At 36.1% G+C, this 19,305-nt stretch overlaps 1 protein-coding gene across 3 annotated transcripts in view; it reads right to left on the bottom strand.

The window, feature by feature from the left end:
• The window catches only part of kank4 (KN motif and ankyrin repeat domains 4), a 45,515-nt gene extending 28,522 nt beyond the window's left edge, over nucleotides 1-16,993 (bottom strand). Inside the window, exon 1 of one of the 3 annotated variants that reach the window (XM_016542791.1) lies at nucleotides 16,922-16,993. The gene's annotated coding sequence lies outside the window, so the exon portion shown is untranslated. Of the gene's footprint in view, nucleotides 1-14,922; nucleotides 15,034-16,921 lie in introns of those variants that run through there. The other 2 variants (XM_016542793.1, XM_016542792.1) reach the window with 2 other exon arrangements.
• Nucleotides 16,994-19,305: the final 2,312 nt, after the last annotated feature.

Below are 19,305 nucleotides of genomic sequence, written 5' to 3'. Positions count from 1 at the left end.
GACTTGCACTTGGACCATAGTGCGGCCCGGTGGAAAAAAAGGTTGAGAACCACTGCTTTAACAGATCAAATGCTTTCACATCAAAAATAGCATCAAATGTTTCTATTTACTGAGGCTCTGGAATATTGCAGGATTGGGAGTAAATACAATTACCTTTTATAGAGTTCAGATGCAAAAGCCTCTAAGTGCCTTCTGAAATTTTCATCTAAAATGAGCATTTATATCAGGCTCCTATGCTTAGATTCAGTAATTTTACTTTAATGGCAATGTATAGGTCTCTATCTATGCCATTAAAGTGAAATAACTGAACATAAATATAGGAGACTGATAAAAAATGCTCATTTTAGATGAAAATTTCAGACGGCACTTAGAGGCTTTTTCATCCGAACTCAGAATTCAGTTAATGTCAACAACCAAAAAAAAAAATAAAAAATATGCCACAGTGTTTCAATGTTTTAAAATATTTAATATATCACAGTCATAAAGGGGACAAACTGCTTACAAGCCATTAGATTGTGGAAATGGTGGAATCTCAGCTAACAAGGAACGTTCGTCATAAAGGGGACAAACTGCATACAAGCCATTAGATTGTGGAAATGGTGGAATCTCAGCTAACAAGGGACGTTCAACTCAAATTTCTGAACAAATGTTCATATCTTCCAGTAACATTTATAGAACATTTGTTCAAAGTTATCTGCTCTTTAACTCTTTCCCTGCCAGAGTTTTTTTTTTAAGTTGCCAGCCACTGCCAGCATTTTTCAGCATTTTCATAAAACTTTCATGGCCCCCAGAATATTTTGTTGTATGAATATCTGAACATGCAGTATGTCAAAAGAAAAACCGAGACAGCAACATTTTTAACAAATTTTTTTCAAAGACAATATCCAGATCAGATTCAGAATGGTGATCAATTCCCTGCCAGAGTTTTTTTTTTAAGTTGCCAGCCACTGCCAGCATTTTTCAGCATTTTCATAAAACTTTCATGGCCCCCAGAATATTTTGTTGTATGAATATCTGAACATGCACTATGTCAAAAGAAAAACCGAGACAGCAACATTTTTAACAAATTTTTTTCAAAGACAATATCCAGATCAGATTTAGAATGGTGATCAAATCATAGATGCGATAGATCGCTTCCATCAGCACCTACAAAGCTTGCACAGTCCTATACCACTTCCTGGCTCAACAAATCATTTGGTAACAGTAAATGTTTGATGATTGCGTTATTTTACATATCTATCTGCTTACATATGTGATCTCTTGTTTCTACTTCTTCACCGTGTTTTGATCCAGAAATTCAGTACTCTTTCAGAAGTTTGTAATAGCGCATCCTACCGTATAACAGTGAAAACACAGAAAGCCAAAAGATTCCATCAATAAAGGGGAAGCATTGTCTCATAAATGATGGGAAATTCTGTCAATGGCAGGGAAAGAGTTAATAAAACTATTAAAATGTTAGCACAAAATTGTATACATAATTTACAAAAATTATTTATACATCATTTAGGAAAGTTTTTTCATTTTAGTTGGATGTCTGTCTAATGTTTTTTTAAACGTTAGTACTTACCACTTGTTTCAGATGGTTCAGAGAACATTCAAAAGTGATGTTTGCAAAATGATAAAATGATCAAATCAAACGTTCACACATTTTTCGCATGATAAAATGTGAAACATGATAAATGAAAACAATACTTGTTCTAAAATCAGTTCAAAATATCAAACATGTTTGATATCCTCCGATTGGATGGAATCACAGTCTAAAGATAAAAAATTGGAGTCTGTGTCCATCATACACTACGCGATTTTCTATGAAATCTGTCAACTCAAATCTGCAGACTGGCTCTGATGTTCGGCAACTAGTGTCGACTTATTCAAACTGTAAATCGAGGGAAAAGTCATGTATTGTATTTAGGCCTTAAAAACATATTTTGCTTTGCTGGAATGCCCCTTAAATGAGAGCTATAACAATCTCAAGAGGAAAAAAGGAACTCTAGCACATGACTAACACAAAAAAAAGAGAAAAAAAGGCAGAAAGATATGAACTAGAAAAACAATGAACAACTCACACAGAGTAAGCGAGTTATTGATAGAGGAGAGAGACAGACATTGCTTCTGGTGAAATGGATTTAGATGGAGAGAGAAAGTCAGCTAAAAGATGTTTAATTCTTAGGTAATATCTCAGATGAAGAGGGGAGCAAGCAAAAAGGTAAAAGTGTGCTTGTGGGAATGGCTGGAACTGAGGGAGGTGTGGAGGGCAGAGCGTGTGATAAAGTGAGCTTTCAACGGGTTTCCTGGGGAAGAGTGCAGTGTGAGAAAGACTGATAAGAACCTCAGGCTGTTTGTGTTCAAACTGCCATGTCTGGACCAGACCAGAATACAGACTAATGGAAACGTCTGAGAAAGAGAGAGAGAGACCACAACAATAAAACTCTGTGGCCCTGTTAAAAGTATCTTGCATAGATTTAGTCATAAGTAATTGGCACGGAAAAGAGGCAGGCAGTTGTATAGAAATGTGGGTTGGTTACGATTTATGAAAAAATGATTCCACTGCTCTGCATGATACTTCACTAAAGGCAAAAGAAGTCAAATGAATTGTTTTACACAATACAAATACACTGACTTATACAAACATGTTTGTCTATGCATTTGAGAATCGAGACAGACCATGCTGTTAAAAATATTACATTAATAAAATAATTGGTCAGCCAAACAGATAGAGCTCCCCAAATTCATGGCATTGGATAAGCCAATGTTACTGTGTTGGGCTGGTTGGGATGTTCAAAAATAGCAATGTTTTGATGGTGCCACAGACTTTACTTTTCAGAGAAATCAACCTCATTAATTTTGCATGGTCTTTGAAACTCTTACTAAAATGTCCATGCTTGCGAAGACGAGAGCTGGAAATTAGAATCCAGTCTGGGGCCACCATGGGCATAGGAGGCACATGAAGCGATGGGTATTGATTATGATGGGTAGGGGGATGTTGGAGGGGCAAGCATCTCCGACATCCCCCTACCCATCCCCATTCTTAATGGAGGTGATGCCATTCTGTAGCATATCATTTCACCATTAGTCTATACAAACAGATGAGACCACAGTGAGAATACAGTAAGAATGCACCGAGGGATGAATGACTAAAAACAAACTGTGCCCACTGACAGCAGTGTTCATTTCCATGCACTGTCTGGCTTGTTTTTGCACCTGACACACTAAAGGAATTATGCAAATCAAGTAACAGCAAAATCACGGCCAAAAAATTGCACTGTATGCAATTTGCATGGCAAGATTCTCCAAATTTCAGTCTGCTGTCAAGCTTACTTTACACAGAAAATATACATAACAGACCAAATATATAAACGCAGATATGAATAAACCTGACTAGTTTGTAAGTTGCGTTTACTGCTGCTTCGCCAAATTTCACAGACAAAAGCCAGTCAATCAATAAGAATCTGCAAAGTTGAGAGGTTCACATGAGGGTGAAAAAGTTCATTGCATAGTTTTTGCTCGTTTAAGGCCAAATTAATTTGCAACGTTGACCAACAGAAAGTTGCTTGGTTTGAAAGTGACTTCTCTGTGATCTATGCTTCATGCTATGCTACAAATTGACAATAGACTTTTTTGGGGGGCAGTTGAAGGTGAACTTTAAGGCACTAAGTTGGATGGGTTAATTGCAGAGGTCATACATGTCTTTCACGTCACTTCACATTCACAATTGTTTTGCCTAATGTGACCATATCTTAAGACGCAGGTTTTTGCACAAATGTTGTGCAATTGTTTATACAATTCACCACTGTGTTTGACTGAAGAAGAGAGAAGGCAAAAGAGAAAGATAGAAAGAAAACAGGCTCTTTTCATTGTCTCCTAAATGGACAGGCTGTTTTGTGTGTACAAGGCACATTCTGGAACTCTACAGATCTGCTGCTGGGGGCTGTTTGTGCTCTGCTGCTGAGGATGTGGCCAAATTGCTCCCACTATCAATAATCATGAGTTTCCCAGCCAGGGATGTGTGTGGGGCTCTCAGCACAAGGCCTCAGAATATGTTCAGTGGATTAACCCTATTTTTACTCCCTTCTTTCCGTTTCTCAATAGTTTTTTACATGTATGGTTTATTTTTCTTTTGCTGAAGATTATTATACTGTACATTTTAATTAAAACCTAAATAAAACATAACCTGTATAATAGAAATATCAAATTCCGATTAAAATGTTTCAGGCAAAAAGCAGTAAAACTGCAGTATTTGCAGTTATTCTTGGCATAGTTTTTTTTTTTTTTTTTGTGATAAATGAGTAAATGGCTTTAGTTAATAGAGACTGAGCACAAATGGGTTCCACTTTCTTTAGTGTGAATGAGATTTACATAATATAAATAGAGATATAATTTCAAATCAATATCTGCCAAATCATTATTTTACTACCCTGGGGCAAAAAAAAAAAGTGTAAAGGAGTCTAGCAAAACAAAACAGATATGGACTTATCTGTCCTTTGGGAATTTCTTTTGTTTATGCTATGCTTTTTCATTGGGAAAAAAGACTGAATGAATTCATCTTGAACAGTAACAAAATATTGTGTTTAGAGCATATCTATTTAATGGATCCCACATGGGTAAACAAAAATGTGTTTTTATTGCATTTATTTATATTTAGACAAAAAATATATACAGGCTGATGGGTTGCAGATTGCTCAGCATAAACAGAAACCATATATAGTCCTCTAATCATGTCTTAGAAAGACAGACAAACAAATAGACAAAATGATGAGAAGTCAAGAGCAATCCTGACAATGTATTCGAAAACAAATTTCAAAACATATGACCAGATAAGAGTTTCTTGTCTTCCAGAATGGATGGGCAGCAGCAGTCTATGCAGAACATACTTTACATGCATGCTATGTCTGTCCTCCATTGATTTTCATTCATGTCATGAAGGTGAGAACAGGGACAATTTAAAGTATGGAAGCTTGTTTTCATTCTAAATTTATATCTCACAATTTTGTCTTTTTTTTCATAATTGTGACATATTAAGTCAGAATTACGAGATTTAAACTCATAATTGTGAGACAAAAACTAAAAAAAAAAAAGTATTGCAGGACATTAACTTTTTATTTTTATTGCAGGAAAAAAGAGCTGTGAGATTTGTGACTCGCAATTAAGAAAAGTCAGAATTGTGAGGTAAATAAAGTAAGAATTGTGACATAAAAAGTAGCAATTACTTTTTTTTATTATTCCATGGTGGAGACCAAAAAATAGAATTGCGAGATGTAAACTCACAGTTCTGAGATATTTTGAAAAATGTTGGTAACCAACTTTCATTGTGTAGACAAAATTACACAATTCTTTCTTTCTCTTAACATCATAATGCAATACTGACTGTCTGACTGCAGTGTTATCCCTCATACCAAAATATGGCAGGCAGATTTGTATTAGTCTATGAGTCACCATGGAGAGATGCTTTGGGCCGCACACACAGGAGTGAGGGTGGGATAATGAACGTGTGTGAGAAATGGGACTGTCACTCTGCTGAGATAAAGATGCTCTCAGGAATTGCGACCTGATGTCAACAGATGAAGAGAGGTGTATGTGTGTGAGGGCAAACTCATATGTTGTTTGGCCCATTTTTTCATCCCTCCTGCTTGATTTACTTCTTGACAGGATACTGCTGTTTTCCAGCCCATTCCACAATAACTTACTGTCACTCTTTCCCTCATTCCCAAGATATGTTTCCCTGTGCTCTTTCTGCTCCTCTCAAACCCTTACAGTCTGTCCATTACATTCACAATGGGAATACTAACTGCAATAACATAGTTAAAGGAACAGTTCACTGAAGAATGAAAATTCTGCCATCTTTTACTCACATGCATAGTTAATGGGACAGTTCACCTCAAAAAAGGATATTATGAGAAATGCCTCAGTGTTGATTTTGTTTTATTTATTTAGTTAGTTCGTTTTTGCCCATACAATGGCAGTCAGCAGGCTCCAATGTAGTTTGGTTCATAACATTCTTCAAAATATTTGCACATAAGAAATTCTTACAGGTTTGGAACAAAATAAGGGTTTGTAAATTTTGACAGTATTTAGCCAAAACAAATCGTGTTTGCCGTTAATTATAATTTCAAGTAAATTGGCTGTATGAATCCCAAACCTTGGAATATGGCATATTTACATACATACAAAAGCTTAGGGTCCGTAAGATTTTTTTTATACTTTTTATTCAGCAAGGGTGTATTAAATTCATTGAATTGATCTATTTCAAATAAATGCTGTTCTTTTGAACTTTGTATTCATCAAAGAATCCTGAAGAAAAGTATCATTGTTTTCATGAAAATATTAAGCATAATAATAAGAAATGTTTCTTGAGCACCAAATCAGCATAGAATGATTTCTAAAGGATCACATGACACTGAAGACTGCAGTAATGGCTGCTGAAAATTTAGCTTTGCTATGAGAGAAATAAATTACATTTTAATAATATTAAAAAAAGAAAGCCGTTATTTTACATTGTAATAATAGTTCAGAATATAATTGCTTTTACTGTATTTTTGATCAAATAGATGCAGGCTGGAGAACAAGAAGAGACATTTTCAAAAACATTTTCTAAATCTTACCAACCCTAAAATGAAACAGTAATATGTATACACTAATTTTTTTAAATCAATGGTTAAATACTAGTAACACATGCACATTCTTTTAAACACTGATAGCTAGAGACAGTCTGCTGCTCATGTGATGTGGTGAAAGAAATGTGGGTAGAGAATGGCCCCTGAACTGCTGTCATTGCATCATCCTACCTTTCACCAATAGAAGCATGAACTTAAACATACACACTCACAAGGAGAGAGAGAGAGAGAGAGAGAGAGAGAGAGACAAACAAGCAGTTGCAAACAAGCAAGAATGCTCATATAGAAATGTGATGACAGACAAGCGAAGCCCAGGTCCGCTAGTTTTCATAAGCTGTACCAACATGTATCTCTAAGTCCTGGGCACTAAGAAAAAGGCCACAAGAAGTACAACACAAATATACAAACATGCAGACTTTTGCAAAAATGCTGACAGATAGGGTTGCACACACTCATAAAAAAATACATATTTATGACAGAAATGTCATATTGTATTTTTGAAATGCTTCATTCAGCACTTTGATGGCAGTTTTGAAAAATACAGCAGTCCAAAAATATGCCTACAGGAGGCAAAACAATGATTTGGTTAAAAGCCCATATATGCTCTGCACTGTATGCTGGTTCATCGATGGAGAACTTTTTATATGACTAACTACTTGCTACTTTTCAGACTTGCAAATTTACTGTCAACAGAATCAATCTCAAAACGCTGCATGCTCTCTTGTGAGCTTCTCGCAGTTATGAGAGAGAAAGAGTGAAAGAGAAAGTGAATTGATTTTCCACTTTTTGCAAGTGGGAGTCATTTATCTCATTTTGGTAGCTCTTGGTTGTCAGTGGACATCACTACTAGTGGCGCAGTACATAAAGGATTGAAGTGTCTGATAAAAGCTTACACATGAATTCTACCAATAGCTATTAAAACTACAGTATGTACCAGATATATAGTCTACAGGGTGTTATAACACAACTAATTAAATTCCTAACAAAACATGCATTAGATGTGAATGTTTTAATGCTTAAAATGGAAGATCGTGTCGCTCAGATTAGATACAGTAGTGGGGGTGGTTATAAAGCAAACACAGCTTTTTGCCTTCTAGCATTGTGGGAAATAAGAACCTGGTTACATTTCAGTGGGCAGTACACAAGACCTCTCGGGGGACCTAAAATGTTTTAATGGCAAGAGCTCCAGCCTGATGTTTTCTTCTTTTGCAGAGAGATTTTTTCTAATAAACCAAAAAGGTTTTTCTTGCCTACAGAGGTTGGTTAAAGTTTTCAAGTTAATTAACGCATATAGCGCCTCCAACACTTTTCAGACACAAATTGCTCACAAGTTCTTTGGAAAGTGTACATGGCTATTTATATATTAATATGCTTCTAGACACATTTTAATGTTACTTCTTGAAAAATGAGGTTTGGAATTTCTACACATTTCTACAAAGCTGCAACCGTAACTTTCCCTCTTTGACCCACAGCTCACAGGCTTTGGCTTCCTCCTCTTCCAGCAGACAAGCAGCATTGTGTTGTTCTTTGATCTGCCTACTTCATCTCTTTCTTTCCCTCTTTTTTCCCCTATCTTGGCTTTCCTCATTTTTCCAAAGGCTGGAAGCTTCCAGAATTGAATCTCTCAGATCAGAGGCATGAGAATGTTTAAGAAGTAACAGCTTAGAATAACAGATCAAGTTTTTAAAGGAATCTTCTCCCACACCTGGCACCATTTCACTTACAACTTGAACTTGAAGTGCTCTCTGTTATCAGTAAATGGCATGTGCGGTATATCTGGAAATGTGATAACATACTTGCTGGAAAAGAGTCTGGATAATTCCCGCATTGAGGAAAATACTTGATCTTAACAGTTGACATGGAAGGGCCATTGAATTAACTATCTCTTGCTCCAATAAATCACATATCGCTACTGATTCTGCTTATGGATCAGACGGCTATCTGTCTTTTGGTGTAACATATACCAGATATTATGGTATCTAAAGAAGCCGTTTTGAAAGCAATTGCTACAGTTTCCCAGATTAGCATTTAAAGGAAAACACTGTCCGTCCTCTCATAACTCCTGAGGATAGATAAAAAAGAAAGCAGGAGGAAGAAGGAAAAAAAAAAAAAGAAAAGGCCATATGAAATGCAAAACTTCTCCAGCTTAAGAGGAAATAACACAGTACAGAGTTTCAAGGTCACATTCGTGTAGTGTGGCCCGTCTCTAAGGAACTGTGGGCAAGGTTCCTATTCCATTTCCGCTGATGGTGAAACATCTGATCATTACGTCTCCGAAGGACAAAATAAGAACCACTGAAGACAATCTACGCCAACACTGAACTGTGTTTTATAAGACTATAAGGATACAGAAGAAACAGCAGATTTATGTAAAAATGCATATGCAATGAACATGCAAGCACTCTGAGAAATCTAAAAGGAATAAAATAATTTCCAAATGTCTCAGCCACAGAGGAAATCCTAGATGTTCACATGCTATGAACTATAAATTCTTCATGTACTGGCATTGTCAGCAATTTTCTAGTTGACACTGTTTTAACCAGCGGGTTCTAGCCATGTGAAGCTGCTTGTTTCTAATTTCACAATTACACCGTGCTTAAAACTATCATCATTTTCCTAAACTGTATAGGCGTAACACTGCCCTTTTTCTGAACTTAAGGGGAAATTCAAGAGTCATAAGGAGGTCAGAGGTCTGAAGTGTATATATTTTATGTTAGGCCTACTGAATTTACCTTAGCTTGTGGACAGTGAATGATCAGAACATTCTAAAACATCTAAACATTAATAAATTAACAAGATGGCTTATTGAATCAGCAATAATATTTAATAATTATTGATCAGTTTTTCCTCTTTTAGTACACTAGTCCGGCTAATGCACAAACAAAGAGGAGATGGGATCTTTTTTTCAATGAATGGCTGCTATTTTATTATTTACAATTTCTTCCTTTCATTTCTTATTCTCATTCTCTCTTGTATAAACATAACTATCAACAAATGAATTCTATAATTAGCATAGAACACAAAAGTGGTTGGGAAATTATTCTGTATATTTGTTCTCACACACAGGCATAAATGCATCTGCTATTTGTGGACTGGGGTTCAGTTAGCGGTCATCTGCAACAGGAAGCATCTGGCACACTGAGGATCTTCCATATTGAAAAGTCTGATACCTTTTCAAAAGGCCAAAGCAGAGCTATAGGCAATGCAGCACGTTGCATCTATATCTTTTCTTCATCACTCTGTCTTTCACTCGCATCCAGTGATGCCATCTTATTCTTATCAGATTTGTTATCTAAATAACGCAAACGGATGGTTGGAACAGCAAGAGAAAAGCAGGTGGCCACATACTTTCTCTGTGGTGGTTACCAAAGCTGTGAATGAAAAACAGATTTGTTGTCTTAAATTATAGCTTGAATTCCTTTTCTACAAGGTTTTTCTGTTAGATCATGAGAAGGGGCACATACTGTATTTAGGATGTGGCTGAATTAATAAGAAGCATAAAAACATCTTCTTCCTTTAGGACCAAAAGTATTTTGCAATGTAGACTTCCCTACTTTCTTTCTAGAGTTCTGACCAGAAATAACAAGAAAAAAATGTGGTGCTCTTCCGGCTGGATTTCAGAGGATACTGGACGCTTGTTATTACTTCAACTAATAGCACTTGGAAACATTTATCATGGTTAAAACCTAAATTTTAGACTCAATATGGCCAGTTATTTTGTATGCTTTTGCTCTACTGACAAAAAGTGATCCAAAAAAAGCCATCTGTTGCATGTTGTTAATCACCACACAGACTGACAGCACTATTGTATTGCTAAATTAAAATTGAAAACATAAGACTGTTCCTTATAACCCAAATATAAAACACAAAAGCACAGTATTCAAAATAAAATAAGCAAAGAATCTTATAGAGGAATTTTCAAATCCAGAATGTATAGCAGATAGCAAAATCAAGCTGGAAATGAAACAATGCATTTGGAAGATAATGATTAAAGGGATAGTTCACCCAAAAATGAAAATTCTGTCATTAATTACTCATTAATTTGTGTTCTGAAGATGAACGAAGGTCTTACGGGTTTGGATTGACATGAGGGTGAGTAATATTTTTCATTTTTTGGGTGAACTATCCCTTTAATAGATGTGAGAACAATAACATGATCAGCGGTGGAAGTGTTGGTTGCATCTGCACAGCTGTAAATGTGTATGACCGTCCCTTAGGATTAGTGTCTAATCAGTTTCAGTGCAGCTTTCCTCTGCATTAATCTAGCAGGATGAGACCACTCTCAGTCAAGCTTTCTGCTTTGCAGAGCAATTAACGTCTCTTCATCACAGCACTATCGATGCTAAATATCAAGAAACACTAAGTAAGTACTGCTCAGTGGGTGATGTCACACATTAAACAGCTATAGTGATATGAGGTACTGTATATAATGTTATCAGACATATAGAAAGGCCAATGCTACACAGTAAGATGAAGAAGGAAAAAAAAGGCTGGTATAGAAAAATAAAATGGCTCTTATTTTGTCTCCACTGCACATCTGTCGCCCAGCAAAAATCTTGTTTCTGCTCTCGGTGCTGGGTATTATACTAAAAAAGACCACTAGAACAGCCACCATGGTCTTTGAGTCATAGAGAAGGTTTTCTCAAATTAAAATAAATGCTTTTGCAGCCTTTGATAGCTTTTGCATGGAATATATACTTCAGGTATGACATATTTCAAGCCAGCTTTGGAAGTTACCCAAGGGTGCAATAATAATAAAAAATGGGGAAAGGCTGAGTCTGCTATGGTAAATTAGAGAGAATGAGAACAGGATATGAAGGGCAAGCTTTAAAACATTTAGACCAACTTCAAAGATGATCATACCAAGTTTTCTCAACAATATTTAAATCTTGCCAATAGCCTATACGTTATGAATCAGATATCATCAAACAAGCTTTTAGTTTTATACCATGGATTATACAATGCATGTTAAAGGCAGATAAATTGATTTTATGGTTACTAAGCCTCAGATTACATTTCAGTGCAGCCAGGAGCAAACTCTAATTATGTTAAATAGTAAATTCATCTAGTTTTCAAATAATCATTCTAATTATTAAATTTTTTATTGATATTTCACATTAACATTTTAGGGCTTATTTGACTTAATTGTAACACAACTAAATCACTGTAAAATAAATAAATAAATAAATATCCAATTAAATAATAATAAAAATAAATAAATAAATAAATACTGTGACAATGTTTCTGGTATTATGACATGGCATATTGGTGCATGTTTATTTATAACCACATATATTTTTATATGAAACCATATAATGTAATAATCTATTTGAACCAAAATGTGTCACACAGAGAATTCTGAGAATGTCTTTTTTTTCCTTCATGTTTTTCATGGTAAATTGTCTCGTTACTATATGTTTTTTACTTCCAAAAAACATAAATTGAACAGTATTTTGCAGTAAAATTGCATATAATGCAATGCTAAAACATTTACTGTTTTTACCGTATATGGTAAGGTGACTTACAGTGTTAATTAACCAATTAACAGGTTTGTACTATAAGATTTTTTACAGACTTTTTCTGTAAATATTACAAACATTTCTTACAGTGTAAATCTAGACCAAAAATGGTGTAATAGTTTTCATGAACAGTCTGAAAAACTACTGAAAAAGTAAACTACTCTGCGCATCCAAAGAATAAAACTTTCAATATCTTGTAAACATTTGACGAAAAGCCAGAAACGTAACAGAGTTTTGTTCTTTAAGATTTAAATACGGAATTGTGAATATTATATGAAAAGTCTAAGCGGTCAACAGCAGTTTTTCGTGCCAATAACCCATTCCACTATCATAAATTCAAGCATCAGGTGTAGACATCAAAGATGAACTAAATAAGAAACAGCTGTAAGACACAACACAGCAACAGATGCTCATCGTTCATATTAATGTTCAACACCTCATGACTGACAAATCTACTATGTTGGCAAGTGGCAAATCATCTGACAAGAAGCTTTAAACATCTGACAAAACGAAAGCTTATAACATCAGTAACAAAGCTTTAATTTTGTAGCCAGCATACCAGCATTTTACCAGGTTACACTATATATTCTCATAACAAAGACATATACAGAGAAGCTTGATGCCAGACAGAGCATTAATAAAAAAGGATTACTTAAAAACATATTTACATATGACCTACATCTCTTGACACTACTACACCCCCAACTGTCTGGATACATTATTGGAGTCCACAGAGAAATAGTACAGGGCTGTTTCAACACACAACATCAGAATGTGCATACTAAAATCTCAGCGTTTGTAACAAGGTTCTTCAATGTATTCTTTCTCTGTTTCTCTGCACCTCTGTTGACTGCTGCATCAGCTCTCTCCTGGAGACTGCTGATGTCACTGCGTATCTAAGAGTGCAAGAAAGGCAATAGACAAACCCCCGTCCTCTGAAGATTTCACAGTACGTGAAAGATCATATCTATAAAGACCTCTATATCCAGCACAAGCTGTGCAGAGGTGAACGTGAATGAAGGTGAGTGTAAAAAAAAGATGATTTGATTTCTCAACTCATGCAGCACTAATTGCATCTTTCTAGTCCAGAATGTAAATCTTTATGACTACCTACATAAATGTCACTGTTGTCATGGAATAATAATGAAATATGTAGGAAGACTATGTTTTGAAGGTTGCGCAAGTGTCTTTTTATGACTTCAGGCAGAAGCAGACACAAACAGAAATTATTGCCTGAAGAGGTCAGAAGGTTTTAACTCCTCCATTCAGCATTTATTTTCCAAGCTTCTCTAAGTCCGAAATCTACAGCATATCTAAAGAAAAAAGTTGAAATAAAATAAAATATAAATATTAGATAAAAAAAAAACTTAAGGGCCGTTCTCACAAACAACTGACAGCATGTCTGGAAAGCTGCGTAGACCTCTTTTCCAAGCTTCTCTATGGATGAAATACATCTGCAGCTTCTCTAAGCCTGTCTAAATATTCTGTATTCATTATCAGTATTTATCACACAGAAGGAAAACAATACTCAGATGACACAATGCATCTGCTGAGATTCTGTGCAACCAGCAGGCAATCTGCTATCCCATGAGGCAACAGAAGCTGCAGTGCTGTCAAATTTGAAAAATTGAAATAAAAAAATGGTGGTATGGGAATTTGGATGAAACTTGAATACCCATGTGGCTTTCACTGGTCCAGGAGACAATGTGAAGACATTATGTGCCTGGATGGATCCCATCAAATTGAACTGAACATTTGTTCAAAAGATCAACCACAAGAACACGCTTAAAAACCAGCATTTGTCTTTGAACATTTGCAAGCACATACACAAGCCAGCAAACAAACGCATGCCAGTGGAACTGATTTGCTGATACTACGCTGATATAGAGCAAACTTATTTACATTCCTAACTCACTATGCTGCTTTCACTGATAAACGGTTGGGAAAAAAAAGAACGAGATCCATGAAAAGCCAATATACAACTACTTTTGTCAGATGATTTTCCTTTGAGTAGCTCTAAAAGAAATCCTTCTGTGTCTGCTTGATCGCATACTACGTTTTATCTTTGACGCACATATGAGGAATACATCTGAAGGGCAGGAGCAGCTTGCAAATTATATCAGCCATTGTTTCCATCTCCGTTCTGTGAGAAATGTCCTTCAGCAGAAAACAATGGACATGGAATCGCCCCCACAGAGCCTCACATGTGAACCCCCAAGAGACCACGCTATGCCAAATTCCATAACCTCCACAACGAGCTCTCTCATGCCCACCACTTCAGACATCCAAAAAGCTAAGAAACATACAATACAACCATTTTAGTCTAACAGCAATAGTCAAGAGACTTAAAACTTATCTGGTAGATTTAAAGTACATCTCTCTAGGCATTGTTTCCACTAAGGGCCTGTTTCAGAGCTCTACCAGGTCATGGAATTACAGTCACTGGTGCAAGAAGCCCACATGACTGATCACAAGAGCAAAAACATGACCATTTATTTCTGTAGTAAATGTCTCCTGGGTTTACTAGATGTTACTTTAATGGTCCAAGGATGAGCATAATCAAATAATTAAATAAACAAACATATATAATATATAAATAATATAAAAATCTATAACTAAATGCAACCAATGAATAAATAAGCTGGCCTTCATCACAATAAATGACATGTAGTGGCATCTGGCAAGTTGTATTTGGAACGGAAAGTTATGACAAAAACCTGTCAAAACACACACACACACACACACACACACACACACACACAGGGCCAGCAAAATCACATAGTAAGACTCACCAGAGTGATGGTAAACTTGCACACTCTTTAGAGAGTCAGAGCTCCTGGGTGGCCCTTAGGTCACATGTTTAATGTACCTCTGCATTCCTGAGAACATCAAACAGCCTGTAGACTCCTAGGGAGGCATTACATGTGCAAAGGCAGTGAGCCAATTATACAAAGACTTGCAAGGGGGTTGATAATTTCATCTAGAGGAATTTTTAGGTCAGGTCAACTATGAAAATGTAAAGGCAATTTTGTAAAGGCAGCACGCAATTGGTGGAGGTTCCCGTTGCGCAACACAAATTAGGCTCCACAGCTAAATAAATCATTTTCAAATTACACGTTTTTGTTTTTTTTTGTGACATGCACTGGTAATATAGTTTTATATAATTTGTTTACAAATAGCATATTAGTTTACCAACTCTGTGAAATGCAAATAGAAGTTATTTTATCTTTACATGTGCCAATAATATTGAAAATATATTAAACATATTGCTTTTATTTATTTACATTTTATTTTATTTTAAATAATTTTAATTTAATTTAATTTTTTTAATATTATTGTTCAATTGTATTTGTCTCTTTTAGGATAATATTTCTATAAATACATTTATTTAATGTTGTTGTATGAATAATAACAAACAAACACACTTTGTTAAAGCATACAAGTAATCAGACAACTCGTTCTCATATACATGACACCAGCTCAGAAGCACCTGCAGGTCCTTGAATTGTTTGATTTACTTACTTTTTCTAATATAAAATAAATATAACAATTTGTTCTGTGTAGTATTTCTGCATTGCAGTATCTTTTTTCCCCCCAATATTATAATATATTCTTGGTTTAGATCAATAAAGTTTTTAGCTGCAATTGATATCTTCATATTCATTTGAAACTGTCCTAGGACATGAGATTCATAATTTCTTTTTAAATCTAACATTAAAAGACAGTGATTTCCTTTACAAGCCGGTGTCCCCCTTTGACACGTGTGTTTCATTAAACCATAATTATAAGTAAAGATTCAATATGGACTTTAGAAACCACATCATAACAAAACATTTAATTGAAATCACTAATCATCCACATTGGCCATTGGTCTTATCTGAACTCTTATCTTTATTTAAACATTTGAAAACCGTGTTGAAACTTGCACTGTGAGAAGGAATTGACTGTTTGTAAGGAGATCATATTTTTTGTCAGGTAAATATAATCATATTTGGACTCTCCAGTGCATATCTGTTTTGTTTAGAAAATGCATTGCTTAATAAAGCAGCCTAACCTTGTTATGTCCAAATATATGCACAGTGACCAACCCATAGCATCTGCATCCAAAACCTTCTATCTCTGTTGCGCTTGAAACTAGCAAGAAAGCACGCTCTGCACGCAAATCAAACAGGAACCTTTCTACATGGCAGCTAGGATCTCGCCTCGGGCATCGCGGATATCAGAGATCTTGACCAGCTGAGCTCTCCGTCTCTGGGTCGCTGCAAATGAGCCAGTCACCATCGCGAAATAACCGAGCCTGGGTTATCGAGCAGCACTGCAGACGAGTGCTGCACTACGGCACGGTTAGACGCATCGCTCCCTGCTCGCGTGTCTCGCATCTCTGCCAGATTGACACGCTGCTCGGCATAACGACAACCCAGCGGGGTGGTAAACTGAAACAGCACAGCCAAACGCAAAATGGGATGATTTGTGCTATGAGACACGGGCTGCCCACCTAAACAGCATTTAGGGGTCTATTATGGCCAGAAATGCTGTCAAGGTGGCAAGCGTAGCTACTATAAAAACAACCAAGGTATGCAATGAAGGATGTAGTCCCTACTGAATTATTACTAGAAGAACAGCACATAATAAGAAGAACTGCCTCAAATGCTCAACGAGAAATGAAAAGGGTGGTTTTAAGGGATGGTGGGTGGGATCTATAGAGGTGTGCTGCATTTTCCAAAGGTAAACAAGAGAAAAGTTGAATAATGGAGCTGACAGATATGGAATGTATTATCTCACATCACTTACCTCAGACTCTGGGGGGCCCCTATTTTTTCCTAGGCACTGCAGAGGTGATGAGGCCTTCAAGGAAATCCAGCACAGGGAGGAAGCCGCAACCAGCTGCAACGGCGGTAGAGGCACTCCTCACTCCCCTACACATACACTCAGCCTCAGAGGCTGTGATACTGTTGTTATTGAGGTTTGTGGAAGGGGATGGCAGAAGGCTCTCATAACAAGCGCTATACTGTGAGCCTGAACACACCCCCTCCCACAGAGCTCATCCAATGGCAGTCAGAGGGTCAGACACACACACACACACAGCCTTATCAGCCAACACCCCCCATCCAGCTTCCCCATCACATTCAAATGCTTTAGGATTAAAGTACAGCTGACTGATAAAACATTAAACTATTGTTTAACCACTTTGCCTATATGTATACTGCTTGAGCTCTGCCCCAAGAGCTGACATCATCTGTGTGTGTGTGATCCAGCTGGTGTGTATTGTGTGTCACTGACACTGAGGTAGGTTTAGTATGGTAAAGTGATTTAAAAAACAGCACACAGCTCAGCTGGGGCTGAAAAGAGTGCAGGACATGCCTCTCATTCTTTGAGTGCGCTGGTCTATTTCTCCGCATTTCCAGACTCAAAAGCTTCTTCCCAGGGCTGTTTTTCCTCCGACAGTGACTGCGTTCTTGAAGGATTCATGGTTAACACTGTAGGGGAATAAAAAAGAGGTGCATTTCCTCAGGTTTCTACTTACATTCTGATATAAGTATAGTAATACAAGAGTTGATATTTGGCTTATGGGGGAGACCAGGCTTGTCCAATCTAGTGAATATTTATTGCATGATGCATACATGTTTTGAGGTGGTTTCTGTTTGTAAATTTAAATGGATTAAACACAAATAAATACAGTAAAGACATAAAAGGTAACATACAAAAAAAATCAAACCATTGTTTTGGCCAAACAAATAATATAAATAATATATTGTATTATTTTATTAAAATAATATTATATAGCATTATAATAATTATAGTCATAATTTTAAATGAATTCATGCCATTTAATTGTTTACACAAAAATACAAGATGTTAAACACATGTGACTACTTGCCTCAACTGCAAATATTCTTGTTCTAAAAACACAGTTCAACCACAATTGACATTTGCCTGAATGCATTGTGTGGTTACTGATATATAGCCAACTAGCCTCAGTATCCTCTACATAAAAGGTGCATTCACACACACTCACAAAAGAAAATAATTTTCTAAGTAAGCAGATACAAATGATCAGCAGATGCTGAGATGATTTGAGTGGTTTGAGATCAGCCTCCTCAAGCACATCTGCAGATTAGATGCCTCTGTATAATATGTACATGGGCAGGTGAAATTACATTCCACTGCAGTGACAGCTGTGTCCAGTTGTGTAATCTGCTACACTCCATACAGCACTATTCTACACAGCCTTTTCTTTTATCATTGTTATGCATACAGTAGTTCGGCCTCTTATATTAAACTTTAATTTTAATTTGTTACACTTTCCAAAGTATTTCATATACATTTTAAAATATAATCTTAATATTGGAACAAAAAAAAAAGTTGATTGGAAAAAAATCTGAGTATTATTTGTAAATATGTAGGCTATATTACACAGAACTAGGACTGTCTTGAATATGAGAGAAAGAAATAAAGTAGATATAGATCAGGGGTGTCCAAACTCGGTCTGGAGGGCCACTGTCCTGCAGAGTTTAGCTTCTACTTGCCTCAGTACACCTGCCTGTAAGTTTCTATTATGCCTAGTAAGACTTAGCTGATTCAGGTGTGTTTAAATGGGGTTGGAGCTGAACTCTGCAGAACAGTGGCCCTCCAGGAGCAGGACTAGACACCCCCCATGTTGATGGTTGGTGATTGAACGTCCCATTGCTCATGCACTGTTCTTGATGTCCATCTACTGGTGAAAGGTAAGAAATACTTTTTGTACATTTAATAATAATAATAATAATAACAACACCTATAGGCCTATAAAACAAGTATTTTTTGTAATATTTATTTATTATTTGTTTACGTATTATTTTAGAATAAAAAAGCAAGCTGGAATTTATTATTTTTTATGTTTTGGCTAAGAGTTATGTTGCAGTTTCTTGCACTAACGTTTGTAAATGTGACATTACAAATAACTGCGTCCTAAACGACATCAAATTCCTCGTTCTCGTCCTGCGTCATTTTAAGTCAGCAATATTTTGAGACAATTTTAAAGACATGCCGTTATGATGTTTTGAAGAAGAAAAAAGCACTTTAAAATATTTTAACCAAAGAATCGAGTTATTTATAAGAAAATTACCATCTACGCTTCCACTTGTACCGTCGTCCAGACAGGTTCCTGTGAAACTCTTATTTTACACTGATCCAGA

This window comes from Sinocyclocheilus rhinocerous, unplaced genomic scaffold (genome assembly GCF_001515625.1).
Source record: "Sinocyclocheilus rhinocerous isolate Xijiao unplaced genomic scaffold, SAMN03320098_v1.1 scaffold1180, whole genome shotgun sequence".
Taxonomy (NCBI): Eukaryota; Metazoa; Chordata; class Actinopteri; order Cypriniformes; family Cyprinidae; genus Sinocyclocheilus; species Sinocyclocheilus rhinocerous.
This window is presented reverse-complemented; position numbering and strand designations above follow the sequence as displayed.